General features: G+C 41.0%; 1 long non-coding RNA gene across 1 annotated transcript in view; it reads right to left on the bottom strand.

The window, feature by feature from the left end:
- Positions 1-17,848, bottom strand: part of LOC126947646 (uncharacterized) — a 142,008-nt gene that overhangs the window by 115,555 nt on the left and 8,605 nt on the right. The window lies entirely within an intron of this gene.

Genomic DNA, 17,848 nt, shown 5'->3' with positions numbered 1-17,848 from the left:
TCAAAGGTAATAATAAAATGTCTTTATGGCCAGGCGTGGTGGCGCACACCTGTAATCCCAGCACTTTTGGAGGCTGAGATCAAGAGATCGAGACCATCCTGGACAACATGGTGAAAACTCGTCTCTACAAAAAATATAAAACTTAGCTGGGTGTTGTGGCATGTGCCTGTAGTCCCAGCTACCCAGGATGCTGAGGCAGGAGAATCGCTTGAACCCAGGAGGCGGAGGCTGCAGTGTGCCAAGATAGCGCCACTGCACTCCAGCCTGGTGACAGAGCGAGACTCCGTCTATTTTATTAAAAAAAAAAAAAAAAAAAAAAAGTCTTTATATTTTGAGACATATAGAGTCTTAATATTTTGGTGTTCAATGTATCCTTTCCTAGCAAGTTACTGGGACATGTGTGCCACTAAAATGAGTAAGTAAACCAAGAATAATTTCCAAGAGATCCAAGAGAAAGAGCACCAATCAAAAGAGGAAAAGGAAACCCCCCATTTGATGGTAAAAGGAAATCTCTGAAAGATAATTGTACAGCTGGCCTACAGGACAACTAGCTCAGGTTGGTGCAGAAGGAATGCCTTTCCAGAAATAAAACTGATGGTTTGCCTTATGTGTTAGCCTATGTTGTGAAGAGTCCTATACTTTTATAAGTGTTTGAGAAAAAATTAATGACAAGAACATGGAAAATTAAGCAGATTAAAATAAATAATGAAAGTAATTATTAACTCCAGGAAAAACAAAAGGCTGTACAAGAAAGGAAAAGTTGGCTATAGTATATTCCATGGTTTGGCAGTGAATAATATTTACATAATAAAAACAATATTAATACAGAATAGTAATTGACCAAAAATTATGACATAATAATGGAAGAATGTGGAACGGGGAAGCTTGCATGTGCGTTGTGTCTGCGTGTGGTGGGGGACATATGAGAAGTACATCTATCATCTTCCATTTTAGGAAGCCAATAAATAGTCTAAACTGAATAAGCCAAGAAATAACCAGGTAAGTGTATTTCTTAAAAATATGGAAATAAGGCCAGCGTGGTGGCTCACACCTGTAATCCCAGCACTTTGGGAGGCCGAGGTGAGCAGATCACGAGGTCAGGAGATCAAGACCATACTGGCTAACATGGTGAAAACCTGTCTCTCCTAAAAATACAAAAAAATTAGGCAGGCTTGGTAGTGAGCGCCTATAGTCCCAGCTACTCAAGAGGCTGAGGCAGGAGAATGGCATGAATCCAGGAGGTGGAGCTTGGAGTGAACTGAGATTGTGCCACTGCACTCCAGCCTGGGCAACAGAGCGAGACTCCGTCTCAAAAAAAAAAAAAAAGAAAAGAAAAGAAAAAGAAAAAGAAAAAAGAAGAAAAGGAAATAAACATCACATAAGAAACAGAGGAAAGTGAAAAAAGTAGTTTGCCTCTACAGAGGAAGATCCAAGAATGGGAACATGACATTTGGTATACATTTATTACTTTAGTGAGATTAAAAATTAAATTAAAAATAGAATAAAACAAAACATAAAGTCAATTAATAAATGAGGATATATCATCACAGATAGGTAGAAAGCTGGACCTACCATAGATAAGCTTCAGTATGAAGAGGCCAAGCATGAATAACTGTAAGTAGATCATATGGAGTCCAAGTGCATGAAGCTGAAAGTGTCCTCACCTTTCATGCTCACCTCTTGCCAAATCATCATAACAGTAAAAATAACAGCTAACATTGAGGGTGTACTGTGAACAGAGAATAGTGCCAAGCAATTTCCTAACAAGCTAATTCCTTTCTCCACTGCTTAGTGAGAACAAGATTATATCATTTCACCTTTTTCAAATGAGGAAACCAAGGCCTAAAAAGGATAAATAACTGATCCAGGGTCTGCACAATTCTCTCTTGTCCCTGAATAAGAAAGGAATGGAAAGAAAAAACTGTACTTGGTGTTCTGTCTTTCCAAAAAATGAATGGCCAGAGGCTTGCAATTTTAAAGCCTTGGGAAAACTTGGTGAAAGACTAAGCTGACTTAGACTGGAAAAAGTGAGGCCGCCATGAATCAGGGGTGGTGGGTGGTGAGATGACGCACTAAAGAAACAAAAAGCCCAGGCTGCTTAAAGCCAGACACAAATCTGTCCAATCATTTAGGGGGAAATTGCCAAGCTTGAAGCATTTATAAATCACCCCCAAACTAATCAGCCATTTAAGGACAATCCCATAAAAATATAAAAGGGACCACAGCAGGCTGCTCTTGAGAGATAAATGGCTTTGCAGCCTCATCTGGGGTATGCAAATTTGAGGATATCAGCAGGCATTTTCTGAATGATAACTTGGTTTATTTTTGATGGCAGCTCATTGGGAAACAGAGCTGAAAACCTGGAGAGAATTCTCAGGCTCTGAGGTGAGCTATGTGTCAGAGCAGTTCCAGTGTAGCTTTTCTAAGAAACCCTTGTGCTGTGAGCTTGGAAGGCAGACAGGGAGTCAAGCACCTCAGCTTTGGGTCTGGCACTAGAATGCAGTCGGTGAAACCAGGTGACTATAAAAGCCACTGCTGAGACATGTCCTTTCTTTCAACTCGGTGTCTCTTCAATTTTTGTCTCTCTTCTCTCAGTGCCATCATCCTAATGCAAGGTAGAGGGTTTCAACATTTTAGGGCTGGCTGGGATTGTCAGTATTACTGAGTTTCTTCCATTCCAAAATGGGGAGCAGAGACCCAGTGCAGTGGGTTAAATGACAGGCCCCCAAAAGGTATGACCATTTTTAATCCCCAGAATCAGTGAATATGGCCTTATTGGAGAAAGTCTTCCCATACAGGTAGGGCACCTGTAATCCCAACACTCTAGGAGGCCAAGGCAGGTGGATCATGAGGTCAGGAGATTGAGACCATCCTGGCTAACATGGTGAAACCCATCTATACTAAAAAATACAAAAAAAAATTAGCTAGGCGTGGTGGCATGCACCTGTAGTTCCAGCTACTAGGGAGACTGAGGCAGGAGAATCGCTTGAACCCAGGAGGTGGAGGTTGCAGTGAGCCGAGATCATGCCTCTGCACTCCAGCCTGGGTGACAGAGCGAGACTCTGTCTCAAAAAAAAAAAAGAAAGAAAAAAGAAAAAAAAGAAAGTCTTCACATATAATTAAGAATCTGGAGATGACATCATCATGGATTATATCTGGGTGGTCTCTAAATCCATAAGTGTCCAGGCATGGTGGCTCATGCCTGTAATCCCAGCACTTTGGGAGGCTGAGGGGCATGGATCACAAGGTTAGGAGTTTGAGACCAGCCTGGCCCACAGGGTGAAACCCCATCTTTACTAAAAATACAACAATTAGCTGGGTGTGCTGGCACACACCTGTAATCCCAGCTACTCAGGAGGCTGAGGCAGGAGAATTGCTTGAACTCAGGAGGCAGAGGTTGCAGTGAGCCAGGATCGTGCCACTGTACTCCAGCATGGGCAAAAGAGCAAGACTTCGTCTCAGGGGAAAAAAAATAATAATAATTAAATCCAATAAGTGTCCTTATAAGAGACAGACGAGAAGAAGATAAATAGAAGAAGGCCATGTGAAGATAGGGGCAGAGATTGGAGTGATGCGGCCACAATCACCTGGAGCCCCCAAAAGCTGGAGGAAGCAAGGATGGATTCTTCCCTCTAGCCTTTGCAGGGAGTGTGGCCCTGTTGATGTCCTGATGTTGGACTTCTAGCCTTCAGAATTGTGAGAGAATACATTTCTGTTGCTTTAAGCCGCCTGGTTTATGGAAGAGTTTTAGGGCTCCAAACAACTGATATAGTTCCCTAATTTTAGAAATAAGGAAAATGGGAAACAGAGAGTGCTATCTGAAAGTCGCACAGCTTCTTGGTGATGGTTAATGGACCTGGTTTGACTTTGAGTGAGTTGCTTAACTGACTTACCTCAGTGTTTTCATCTAGAAAATTGAGATAACCCCATCTGCCTGATAAGGGTGTCTTAATGACCAAATGGAAGAAGAGATGCCAAACCCTATCACATTGCCTGGCCTGGAGCAACTGAGGACAATAGCATTGCCTAAATCTCCATTTTTATTTATTGGACAAACTGCTTCATTCCATCAGTCCACCGCACAATTCATTCCAAAACTCCTTCCTTAAATGCCACTCTAGACCCATGAAATGCTCTGAAAATGGCTCCTACTGCCTGTCAGATTCATTCACCCCACATACATGGTGCTGGCGTCAGCCATGGACTGTGTCATGTGTTGGCACGGGGGTTTCAGGGGTAAGTAAGACGACAGCATGTCACCTCACCAGCTGTTGCCCACTTACTAGCTGTGCCCATCCAGTGACTAGTTGGTGTCACAAGTGGGACAGGAAGTGTCTGAACAGGGAGGAGATCAAGCAGATGCTGAGCCTGGGGGCTTGGTTCTGTTTCATTCCCAAAGCAAACCAAGAAATTTCATGCTTTTAGGCCAGTGATGCTTAACAGGGGTGGGTGGGTAGATTTTTTCTCCCATGGAATATTTGGCAAGATCTGGAGACATTTTGATGTCACATAGATAGGGGCTGGGTGGGGAGGTGTTGGGGGGAAGCAGGAGGTGTTTCTGGCACTACTGAGTAGAAGCCAAGGATATTACCAAACATCCTACAATGCACAGGACAGCTTCCCACAATAAAGAATTCTCCTGCCCTAAATGTCAATCATCCTGAGCCTGAGAAACCCCACGGTAGGCCCAACAGAATCCCTGCTCAAACACAAGAAGACAGTGATAAATCAGCCTAGGAGATTGATGAAGCCATGGGAACACATCCCATAAGTGACCACAACTATATGTCATGCTTTTTTCTCAGCAAATGACCTGCCCCTGGGGGACCTGGGAACAGATATATTGTACTGGCGGGGCCACTTGTGAGACTGGGCTCAGCTTGATCCCATGGACACACATAGGGACCAGAAGAAGGCAAAGGGCTGCCTGGTAATGAGTGCCCCATCGCAATCTCGCCAGTTGCCTCTCTTTAAGACCCACTCAAGGGTTCCAAGATGGCAGATTCAGAACAGCTCCAGTCTACAGCTCCCAGCATGAGCGATGCAGAAGACAGGTGATTTCTGCTTTTCCAACTGAGGCACCAGGTTCATCTCAGTGGGGCTTGTTGGACAGTGGGTGCAGCCCATGGAGTGTGAGCCAAAGCAGGGTGGGGCATCATCTCACCCGGGAAGCACAAGGGGTCAGGGAATTCCCTTTCCTAGCCAAGGGAAGTCATGACAGATGGTACCTGGAAAATTGGGACACTCCCACCCTAATACTTCGCTTTTCCAATGGTCTTAGCAAATGGCACACCAGGAGATTATATCCCATGCCTGGCTTGGAGGGTCCCACACTCACAGAGCCTTGTTCACTGCTAGCACAGCAGTCCGAGATTGAACTGCAAGGCAGCAGTGAGGCTGAGGGAGGGGCGTCTGCCATTGCTGAGGCTTGAGTAGGTAAACAAAGCACTGGGTGGAGCCCACCACAGCTCAGGGAGGCCTGCCTGCCTCTGTAGACTCCATCTCTGGGGGCAGGGCATAGCTGAACAAAAGGCAGCAGAAACCTGCAGGCTTAAATGTACCTGTCTGACAGCTTCGAAGAGAGTAGTGGTTGTCCCAGAATGGACTTTGAGATCTGAGAATGGACAGACTGCCTCCTCAAGTGGGTCCCTGACCCCCAAGTAGCCTAACTGGGAGACACCTCCCAGTATAGTCCAACTGACACCTCATACAGCTGAGTGCCCCTCTGAGATGAAACTTCCAGAGGAAGGAACAGGCAGCAACATTTGCTGTTCTGCAATATTTGCTGTCACGCAGCCTCCACTGGTGATACCCAGACAAACAGGGTCTGGACTGGACCTCTAGCAAACTCCAACAGACCTTCAGCTAAGGCTCCTGACTGTTAGAAGGAAAACTAACAAACAGAAAGGACATCTACACCAAAACCCCATCTGTAGGTCACCATCATCAAAGACCAAAGGTAGATAAAACCACAAAGGTGGGGAGAAACCAGAGCAGAAAAGCTGAAAATTCTAAAAATCAGAGGGCCTCTTCTCCTCCAAAGGAATGCAGTTCCTCGCCAGCAATGGAACAAAGCTGGATGGAGAATGACTTTGACAAGTTGACAGAAGTAGGCCGCAGAAGAAGTTTGTAATAACAAACTTCTCTGAGCTAAAAGAGGATGTTTGAACCCATCGCAAAGAAGATAAAAATCTTGAAAAAAGATTAAACGAAGAGCTAACTATAATACACAGCATAGAGAAGACCTTAAATGACCTGATGGAGCTGAAAACCATGGCACAAGAACTACATAATGCATGCACAAGCTTCAGTAGCCAATTCGATCAAGTGGAAGAAAGGGTATCAATGATTGAAGATCAGACTAATGAAATGAAGGGAGAAGAGAAGTTTAAAGAAAAAAGAGTAAAAAGAAATGAACAAAGCCTCCAAGAAATATGGGACTCTGTGAAAAGACCAAATCTACCTCTGATTGGTGTACCTGAAAGTGACGGGGAGAATGGAACCAAGTTGGAAAACACTCTGCAGGATATTATCCAGGAGAACTTCCCCAACCTGGTAAGTCAGGCCAACATTCAAATTCAGGAAATACAGAGAACTCCACAAAGATACTCCTCAAGAAGAGCAACTCCAAGACACAAAATGGTCAGATTCAGATTCACCAAAGTTGAAATGAAGGAAAAAATGTTAAGGGCAGCCAGAGAGAAAGGTTGGGTTACCCCAAAGGGAAGCCCATCAGACTAACAGCGGATCTCTCGGCAGAAATTCTATAAGTGAGAAAAGAGTGGGGACCAATATTCAACATTCTTAAAGAAAATAATTTTCAACCCAGAATTTCATATCCAGGCACACTAAGCTTCATAAGTGAAGGAGAAATAAAAACCTGTAGAGACAAACAAATGCTGACAGATTTTGTCAACACCAGGCCTGCCTTACAAGAGTTCCTGAAGGAAGCACTAAACATGGAAAGGAACAACCAGTACCAGCCACTGCAAAAACATGCCAAATTGTAAAGATCATTGATGCTAGGAAGAAACTGCATCAACTAACGAGCAAAATAACCAGCTAACATCATAATGACAGGATCAAATTCACACATAACAATATTAACCATAAATGCAAATGGGCTAAATGCTCCAATTAAAAGACACAGACTGGCAAATTGGATAAAGAGTCAAGACCTATTAGTGTGCTGTATTCAGAAGACCCATCTCATGTGCAGAGACACACATAGGCTCAAAATAAAGGGATGGAGGAAGATCTACCAAACAAATAGAAAAAAAAAAAAAAAAAAAAGCAGGGGTTGCAATCCTAGTCTCTGATAAAACAGGCTTTAAACCAACAAAGATCAAAAGAGACAAAGAAGGCCATTACATAATGGTAAGAGGATCAATTCAACAAGAAGAGCTAACTATCCTAAATATATATGCGCCCAATACAGGAGCACCCAGATTCATAAAGCAAGTCCTTAGAGACCTACAAAGAGACTTAGATTCCCATACAATAATAATGGGAGACTTTAACACCCCACTGTCAACATTAGACAGATTAACAAGACAGAAAGTTAACAAGGATATCCAGGAATTGAACTCAACTCTGCACCAAGCGGACCTAATAGACATCTACAGAACTCTCCACTCCAAATCAACAGAATATACATTCTTCTCAGCACCACATCACACTTACTCCAAAATTGACCACATAGTTGGAAGTAAAACACTCCTCAGCAAATGTAAAAGAACAGAAATTATAACAAACTGTCTCTCAGATCACAGTGCAATCAAATTAGAACTCAGGATTAAGAAACTCACTGAAAACCGCACAACTACATGGAAACTGAACAACCTGCTCCTGAATGACTACTGGGTACATAACGAAATGAAGGCAGAAATAAAGATGTTCTTTGAAGCCAATGAGAACAAAGACACAACATACCAGAATCTCTGGGACACATTTAAAGCAGTGTGTAGAGGGAAATTTATAGCACTAAATGCCCACAAGAGAAAGCAGGAAAGATCTAAAATTGACACTCTAACATCACAATTAAAAGAACTAGAGAAGCAAGAGCAAACACATTCAAAAGCTAGCAGAAGGCAAGAAATAACCAAGATCAGAGAAGCACTGAAGGAGATAGAGACACAGAAAACCCTTCAAAAAAATAAATGAATCCAGGAGCTGGTTTTTTGAAAAGATCAACAAAATTGATAGAATGCTAGCAAGACTAATAAAGAAGAAAAGAGAGAAGAATCAAATAGATGCATTAAAAAATGATAAAGGGGATATCACCACCAATCCCACAGAAATACAAACTACCATCAGAGAATACTATAAACACCTCTATGCAAATAAACTAGAAAATCTAGAAGAAATGGATAAATTTCTAGACACATACACCCTCCCAAGACTAAACTAGGAAGAAGTTGAATCCCTGAATAGACCAATAACAGGCTCTGAAATTGTGGCAACAATTAATAGCCAACCAACCAAAGAAAGTCCAGGACCAGATGGATTCATAGCCAAATTCTACCAGAGGTACAAAGAGGAGCTGGTACCATTCCTTCTGAAACTATTCCAATCAATAGAAAAAGAGGGAATCTTCCCTAACTCATTTTATGAGGCCAACATCATCCTGATATCAAAGCCTGGCAGAGACACAACAAAAAAAGAGAACTTTAGACCAATATCCCTGATGAACATTAATGCAAAAATCCTAAATAAAATACTCGCAAACTGAATTCAGCAGCACATCAAAAAGCTTATCCACCACGATCAAGTGGACTTCATCCCTGGGATGCAAGGCTGGTTCAACATACACAATCAATAAACGTAATCCATCATATAAACAGAACCAAAGACAAAAACCATATGATTATCTCAATAGATGCAAAAAAGGCCTTTGACAAAATTCAACAGCCCTTTATGCTAAAAACTCTCAATAAACTAGGTATTGATGGGACGTATCTCAAAGTAATAAGAGCTATTTATGACAAACCCACAGCCAATATCAAACTGAATGGGCAAAAACTGGAAGCATTGCCTTTGAAAACTGGCACAAGACAGGGATGCCCTCTCTCACCACTCCTATTCAACATAGTGTTGCAAGTTTTGGCCAGGGCAATCAGGCAGGAGAAAGAAATGCAAGGTATTCAATTAGGAAAAGAGGAAGTCAAATTGTTCCTGTTTGCAGATGACATGATTGTATACTTAGAAAACCCCATTGTGTCAGCCCCAAATCGCCTTAAGTTGATAAGCAACTTCAGCAAAGTCTCAGAATACAAAATCAATGTGCAAAAATCACAAGCATTCTATTCACCAATAACAGACAAACAGAGAGCCAAATCTTGAGTGAACTTCCATTCACAATTGCTTCAAAGAGAATAAAATACCTAGGAATCCAACTTACAAGGGATGTAAAGGACCTCTTCAAGGAGAACTACAAACCACTGCTCAGTGAAATAAAAGAGGACACAAACAAATGGAAGAACATTCCACGCTCATGGATAGGAAGAATCAATATCATGAAAATGGCCATACTGCCCAAGGTAATTTATAGATTCAATGCCATCCCCATCAAGCTACCAACAGTTTTCTTCACAGAATTGGAAAAAACTACTTTAAAGTTCATATGGAACCAAAAAAGAGCCCTCATTGCCAAGGCAATCCTAAGCCAAAAGAACAAAGCTGGAGGCATCATGCTACCTGACTTCAAACTATACTACAAGGTTACCGTAACCAAAACAGCATGGTACTGGTACCAAAACAGAGATATAGACCAATGGAATAGAACAGAGCCCTCAGAAATAATACTATACATCTACAACCACCTGATCTTTGACAAACCTGGCAAAAATAGGAAATGGGGAAAGGATTCCCTATTTAATAAATGGTGCTGGGAAAACTGGCTAGTCATATGTAGAAAGCTGAAACTGGATCCCTTCCTTACACCTTATACAAAAATTAATTCAAGATGGATTAAAGACTTAAATGTTAGACCTAAAACCATAAAAACCCTAGAAGAAAACCTAGGCAATACCATTCAGGACATAGGCATGGGCAAGGACTTCATGACTAAAACACCAAAAGCAACGGCAACAAAAGCCAAAATTGACAAACGGGATCTAATTATACTAAAGAGCTTCTGCACAGCAAAAGAAATTACCATCAGAGGGAACAGGCAACCTACAGAATGGAAGAAAATTTTTGCAATCTACCCATCTGACAAAGGGCTAATATCAAGAATCTACAAAGAACTTAAACACATTTACAAGAAAAAATCAAACAACCCCATCAAAAAGTGGGAGAAGGATATGAACAGACATTTCTCAAAAGATGACATTTATGCAGCCAACAGCCATGTAAAAAAATGCTCATCACCACTGGCCATCAGAGAAATGCAAACCAAAACCACAAGGAGATACCATCTCACACCAGTTAGAATGGCGATCATTAAAAAGTCAGGAAACAACAGATGCTGGAGAGGATGTGGAGAAATAGGAACGCTTTTACACTGTTGGTGGGAGTGTAAACCAGTTCAGCCATTGTGGAAGACAGTGTGGCGATTCCTCAAGGATCTAGAACTAGAAATACCATTTGACCCAGCCATCTCATTACTGGGTATATACCCAAAGGATTATAAATCATGCTGCTATAAAGACACATGCACACGCATGTTTATTGTGGCACTATTCACAATAGCAAAAACTTGGAACCAACCCAAATGTCCATCAATGATAGACTGGATTAAGAAAATGTGGCACATATATACCATGGAATTCTATGCAGCCATAAAAAAGGATGAGTTCATGTCCTTTGTAGGGACATGGGTGAAGCTGGAAACCATCATTCTGAGCAAACTATCACAAGGACAGAAAACCGAACACTGCATGTTCTCACTCATAGGTGGGAACTGAACAATGAGAACACTTGGACACAGGGTGGGGAACATCACACACGGGGATCTGTCTTGAGTTTGGGGGAGGGGGAGGATTAGCATTGGGATAAATATCTAATGCAAATGACGAGTTAATGGGTGCAGCACACCAACATGGCACATGTATACCTATGTAACAAACCTGCACATTGTGCACATGTACCCTAGAACTTAAAGTATTATAATAATAATAATAATAATAATAAATAGACCCACTGAAATCAGGATTAAGAAATAACCATTGGCTTGAGGTGATGAAATCTGGAAAGTGCTAATCCACATTTAGCCAGGGATATGTTGTCTGGTATAAACCACTTCCCCACATTTTGTGAAATGAAACCCTAAAAAAACAGATACCTCCTCCACCTGATCTACCTTGTAGGACAAGGAAGGCTGAATTAAGGCATCTGGTCTTTCTGGATGGCACATCAAATAATATTGGATTCAAAACCAGAGAGAAAGCTGTTTCCTTGTTAATTATCTTTCAGTTCTTTTGAAGAAATAGCCTCAGAATCATGTAAATGGATCTTGGAAAACTTCAGTAATATTTGCCATTTCTTTTTCAAACAGAGGCTTGGACCTGTGGCTCAGAGCCCTCAGACAACAGTATTTAAACATCAATTTGAACTAAATGTCGATATTTGGTTTTCATAGCATAATTTTTTAACTGTTACTGCTATCTATTGTTTTTTTAAGTGGCCATGTAGGAATTATTCCAGGGATATGAGGGTGGTTCAATATTAAGAAATCATTAAGTTATAAGAAAATATCATATAATCAAATCGATAATGTATTTTACATTGTTAAATTTAGAAAATACTCCTAATAAAAACACTAGCTAAAATAAAAACAAAAATAACCTACTTTGCCAAGAACAGCATATGTAATTTTTTAACTTTGTTAATTTGTGTTTTGAAATAATTTTGAACTTATGAGAGTTGAAAAATAGCACAAAGAATTATTGTATACTTTATATTCCGATTCCCCAAATGCTAACCTCTTACATATCCCTAGTACTATTAACAAAAATCCGGAAATTTACACTCATAAAATGCTATTTTCTAGTTTATTAGCCTGATTCTAACCTCACCAATTGTCCCATTGGTATCCTTTTTCTGGTACAGGATCTAACTCAGGATCAAATGCCTCATTGACGTGTCATGTTTCGTTATTCTCATTTAAACTAGAACACATTCTCAGCTTTTCTTTTTAAAAACTTTCTAAAACTTAAATACATTTTTTGCGAAAAGGATATCGCACATGCGAGTATGTGAGTATGCAAGTTTATAGCGGCACAATGCACAGTTGCAAAAATATGGAACCAACCCAAATACCCATCAATCAATGAGTGGATAAAGAAAATGTGAAATATATATATATATTTTTTTTATATGAATGATGGAATACTAATCAGCCATAAAAATGAATGAATTAATGGCATTCGCTGCAACCTGGATGGAATTGGAGACCATTATCCTAAGTGAAGCAACTCAGGAATGGAAAACCAAACATTGTGTGTTCTCACTCATAAGTGGGAGCTGAGCTATGAGGATGCAAAGGCATAAGAATGACACAATGGACTTTGGGGACTTGGGGGGAAAGGTGGGAAGGGGATAGGGACCGAAGACCACAAATTGGGTTCAGTGTATACTTCTTGGGTGATGGGTACACCAAAATATCACCAATCACCACTAAAGAACTTATTCATGTAACCAAATACCACCTGTTTCCCCAAAACCTATGGAAATAAATTTTTTTAAATTAAACCTACCTTTGTGAGAGTAGTTTTAGGTTCACAGCAAAATTGATCAGAGAATTCTCATATATTCTCTGCCCCTTCCCAGGCATAGTGTTCCCTGTTATCAACAGCCCCCACCAGAGTGGTCTATTTGTTACAATGGATGAGCCTACATCAATTTGTACATGAGTAGCACCCAAAGTCCATGGTTTACATGAGGATTCACTCTTGGTGTTGTACATTTCATGGCTTTGGACAAATATATAATGACATGTATTTATCACTATAGTATCATACAGAGTAGTTTCATTGCCCTAAAAAATCCTCTGTGCTCCACCTCTGCCCTCCTTCTAACCCCTGGCAACCACTGTTGCTTTTACTATCTCCACTGTTTTGCCTTTTCCAGAACATCATGTAGCTGGAATTATATAGTATGTAGCCATTTCAGATTGGCTTCTTTCACTCGGTAATACGCACTTAAAATTCTTCCGCATCTTTTCATGGCCTGACAGCACTTTTTTTTAGTGCTGAATAGTATTCCATTGTTTGATTGTACCACAGTTTGTCCATTCACTTACTAAAGGCCGCCTTGGTTGCTTCAAAATTTTGGCAAATATCAAAGAGTACAACTGCTGGCTCATATGTTTAATAGTATGTTTACTTTTGTAAGAAACTGCCAAACTGTCCCAAAATGGCTATACCATTTTGCATTACCACTAGCAATGAATGAGAGTTCCTTTTGCTCCACATCCTTGCTAGCATTTGGTGTTATCAGTGTTCCAAATACTTGCAAAAGACATCTTCACTTCTTACTTGGCATATTTATTTTCTTATTGTTGCACTTTAAGAATTCTTCATATATTCAGAAAACAGTCTTTTATCAGATATGTCTTTTGCAAATATTTTTTCCCAGTCTGTGGCTTATCTTCTCATTCTTTTGACGTTGTCTTTTGCAAAATAGAAATCTTTATCTTTAATGCCATTCAGCTAATTATTTCTTTCCTGGACTGTGCCTTTAGTGTTGTAACTAAAAAGCCATTGTCATGTCCAAGGTCCTCTAGATTTTCTCCTGTTCTCTTCCAGGAGTTTTATAGTTCTGCATTTCATAGCATAATATTTACTTTCACAGTTGCCTCCAAAATAAATGTCAATTAACATCTATTTTCCACTGACAGTTGCAACTTAGTTTTTTTTTGTGCATGCCAATTTATGAATAAATTTATTTTTTAAATATTAAGTAATTAATAGCAAAGGCAGCAAGTGGGTACATAAAAACATGACATGGAATAGAGATGACTCAAGTTTGGAGGAACATAATTATAGGAGGTGGGATCTTCTGCCAATAGAATGAAAGCAGAGCATTATAAAGAAGGCTTAAATGGCCTCCCCCTACAGCCTGGGAGCTTCTGAGTTCTCTAGTGACCAAGCAGGGGGTTTTTACTTGAGCCAAGCATAGGAGGAAGATGGAGCTAGAAAAAGCATACATACATTTAGGGAATTAAAGAAGAACCTGAGCCAAGACCTAGGGTTCTTTCTTCATACAAGGTGTTGGGGGCCAACTTAAAGGAACAAAAAGGCTCTTGCAAATAAACTCAGCTCTGAACCAGAAATGTAAGCTGGACTTAGGCACCACTTGCCCTCAAACCTAGCACACTTGGTCAGTGCACAACCTGAACAATCATACCAGGAGCCCTGTCAAAAGCAATCAGCATTCATTTGACTGTACAAAAGTATTACAAATGGAGGAAACAAAGTAAGATTAAGCAAACTTGATTGCTCATGAGCTCAGCATAGCTGGAGCTGAGTATTCAATCTATAACCTTGTAAATGTCATCCTTCTAAACATTGTGTGTGGGACTTTTGTACCTGGGGCTGAAATGGCAAACATGTTTAAGCGGCATACCTAGGAACTGGCAATGGCTATTTGAAACTCTTTTTAATAAGGTCTGTGGGCCCACATCTACATTTACAGTTCTGATTGATTAATTAAATCTGCTCTAGAAATGGGATTAGGGAGGGGCAGTACCTGGACCATGCACCTGTAGGGGCCTACGTAGGAGCGTCACTATCTGCTCAGCACAGGAACAGGAAGCTATAAGACTAAAGGGAAAGGGGATTTGTTGGAAAAGGATTCCAGACCGACCATGCCTCTTCCTGACATACCTCTGGCCTCCACACTTCCATTTCTGAGGAGTTCTATCTCATCTTTTGGCCCAAACACCGTCTCCTCCACAAAGAGTTTCCTGACCCTCTCAGATGGGCGATCTCCTCTCATTCTTATTCCCATCATCCACCTCACAATCACTTGGGATGTGGTAGACGAAGTTCTGTCTATCCACCTTGATCTCAGTTTTAACCTGGGTTCTAGGAATAGAATTCAAGGGTCCCTGAACTTAGATGCAAAACAAACCTACACCTCCACTTTCACTGACATCTAACAGAAGTTGAGCATAGCCTTCAGTTACAATTAAAGGCAACAAGTATCTGTGACTTCCCCATTAATAGAAAAAGCATATTTTATACGTCATAATTATTGTAGATATATCAAAATATTATTTATACAATTTTAAATCTGAAATTAGCTATTAGCTCTATCATTAACTGAGTTATTAAAGGCATTAAGAACCATATTCACTAATACATCAAAATTTTTAAAAATCTTTTCATAATTACTAGTATAATTGGTTTCCTTTGTGACTCTGCCATTTCATGCATTTTCTCAGCTTTATTGAGGCACAATAGATGGGATGGTTTCAATCTGCACCCCCACCCAAATCTCACGTTCAATTGTCATTCCCAATGTTAGAGGTGGAGCCTAGTGCGAGGTGATTGGATCGTGGGGGCAGTTTCTCATGAATGGTTTAATACCATCCCTGTTGGTACTATCGTGGTGATAGTAAGCGCTCATGAGATCTGGTTGTTTAAAAGTGTGTAGCACCTCCCTGACTCTTTTGCTCCTGCTCCCGCCATGTAAGATGCCTCACTCCCTCTTTGCCTTCTGCTATGATTGTAAGCTTCGTGAGGCCTCCCCAAAAGCAGACGCTGCCATGCTTCCCGAACAGCCTGTAGAACTGTGAGCCAAATAATCCTTTTTTTGTTCTTTTAATAAATTACCTAGTCTCAGGGATTTCTTTATAGCAATGCAAGAATGGACTAATAGACAAAAATTTTATGTATTTAGGGTATAAAATGTGATGTTTTGATATACATATACATTGTACAATCATTACCACAATCAAGCTAGTTAATGCCTCCATCACCTCATGTGGTTACCTCTTTGTGGTAAGATCTACTCTTCGCAAATTTCAATCACACATTATTGCTAACTACAGATCTCACTTATGTGTGGAATCTAAAAAAGTCAAACTCATAGAAATAGAGAGGAGGGCAGTTGCAAGCAATTGGGGGTTGGAGAAATGAGATGATGTTGGTCAAAGGGTACAAACTTTCAATTATAAGACAAATAAGCTCTGGCGACCTAATGAACAGCAGGGTGCCTATCATTACATAGTTTTTAAAACAGTGTTCTGAGAAGGAAGCCCAGGTCTTCATCAAATAGCTAAAGGGATCCATGGCATACAATAGATTAAAAACCACCTCTGTCCTCCCCAGTAGCCCAGAGGGTGAGCTCTCTGACTTGAGGACAAAGTCCAGGCCTCACTCACCTTTGAACTGCTGGCACCCAGCACAGTGCCTGGTACATAATAGATGCTTAATAAGCAGTCCCTAATAGGCTGCTCATCGCATCTCTGCTAGCAGGGTACAGTGAGGTTTGTGCCACTGAGGTAAGTACAAAAAGCTGCATTTTAGAGACAGACTGGGTTTTCTTAGCCAGTTCAGTCCTGGAGAGAACTGACTATTTCTACTGCCTCTCACTCCTCCTTACTGATCTGTGCCCACATGTATCCATTTCGATGTGGAAGTATCTGCTCTCCTGCTAACAGCAAGGCCCAGTTTGATGTTTGATGTCTGTGTTAGAGAAGGACGGTTGGACCCCTTTCCAGAACCTACATGAGGACTCCACCCAGGAGCTGCAGTGAGATTCTGAGGGTGCTGACCGGCTAAGTGGATATGTTCAGTGCCCTCCAGAAGGCATGTGAATCACTGCTGCCCCACAGCTGTCAGGTTGCAAATTTCTCCGTACTCTTGGTAGTCTCTCCTTGATTTTTGGCTGCTTTCATTATTTAGCTCTAAGTCTCCTCTCAGACGACGAGAACAACCAATAGTTAATGTCATGACTCAGAAAACATGGCCAGGGCCAACCAGATACCCAAAACTGACCGTACCAGGGGATGGTTTGTAACAAACCCATCTGTCCTGCAACGGGAGCAAGCGGGACTCGGGAGAAGCTTCACTGTGGTGTGCAGCAGGCAGCAAGGCACGGCCTCACTCTGAATGCACTCCGCTTCTTTCTATAAATTTCCTTCGTATTTTAGCATTACTCTGATTGGCTAATGAGATGTCAAAAGCATGAGGTTAATCAATGCGAATCATAACCTCAGCTGTGCTTACATTGCAATAGCCTTCTCCGCCATCACCAAAAATATAGGCTCTCTCCACAATAAACACTTTTTATAATACCAGTAAGACCACTCCAGGGAGTGTTGTTATCATGAAATAATCATGGCCCTGTGGGACTCAGCCTGGCTGTGTTTCATGCCTCATAATGCTGGGTAGGGGGGGATGAAGGAGGGGAGAAAGGAGGGCAGAGGTAAGGGGTGATTATATCAAAATAACGGCACCCCCTATTGTGCTCTTTTGCTTAAAGCTTCAGATACCTCAGCTGAGAACATGTGCCTGTGAATTGTACCAGGTTGAACAGCTGTGACTTTTGTGCATACAGCCATCTGCATTCATGTATTTTTAATGGGCCACTTTGGGGCTGTCAACTTGCAAACAAAACTTAGGTTAGGTTTTGAATCCTGGTCAACAATATTGAATTCTAGCTCTTGGTTAGTCCTCCTCACCAACTTCTCCTGCAAGAATTACTAACAAAATTGAAGTTGTAAGAAAAACAAGAAGAAAATGCAGAATCTTGCATCTCACATTCACAAAAGGGTCCCGACAATGGAAGGATGTGAGGGGTCTCCAGGGTTGGTGACTCAGCCCATTTGACTTGATTTGGACTCATTTTGATTACATGTGAATTTCCTTCCCTGATTGCCAATGTGAATTTTTGGATA

Source organism: Macaca thibetana, chromosome 2 (genome assembly GCF_024542745.1).
Source record: "Macaca thibetana thibetana isolate TM-01 chromosome 2, ASM2454274v1, whole genome shotgun sequence".
Classification (NCBI taxonomy): Eukaryota; Metazoa; Chordata; class Mammalia; order Primates; family Cercopithecidae; genus Macaca; species Macaca thibetana.
The sequence above is the reverse complement of the archived record's forward strand: the minus strand, read 5'-3'. Positions and strand labels throughout refer to the sequence as shown.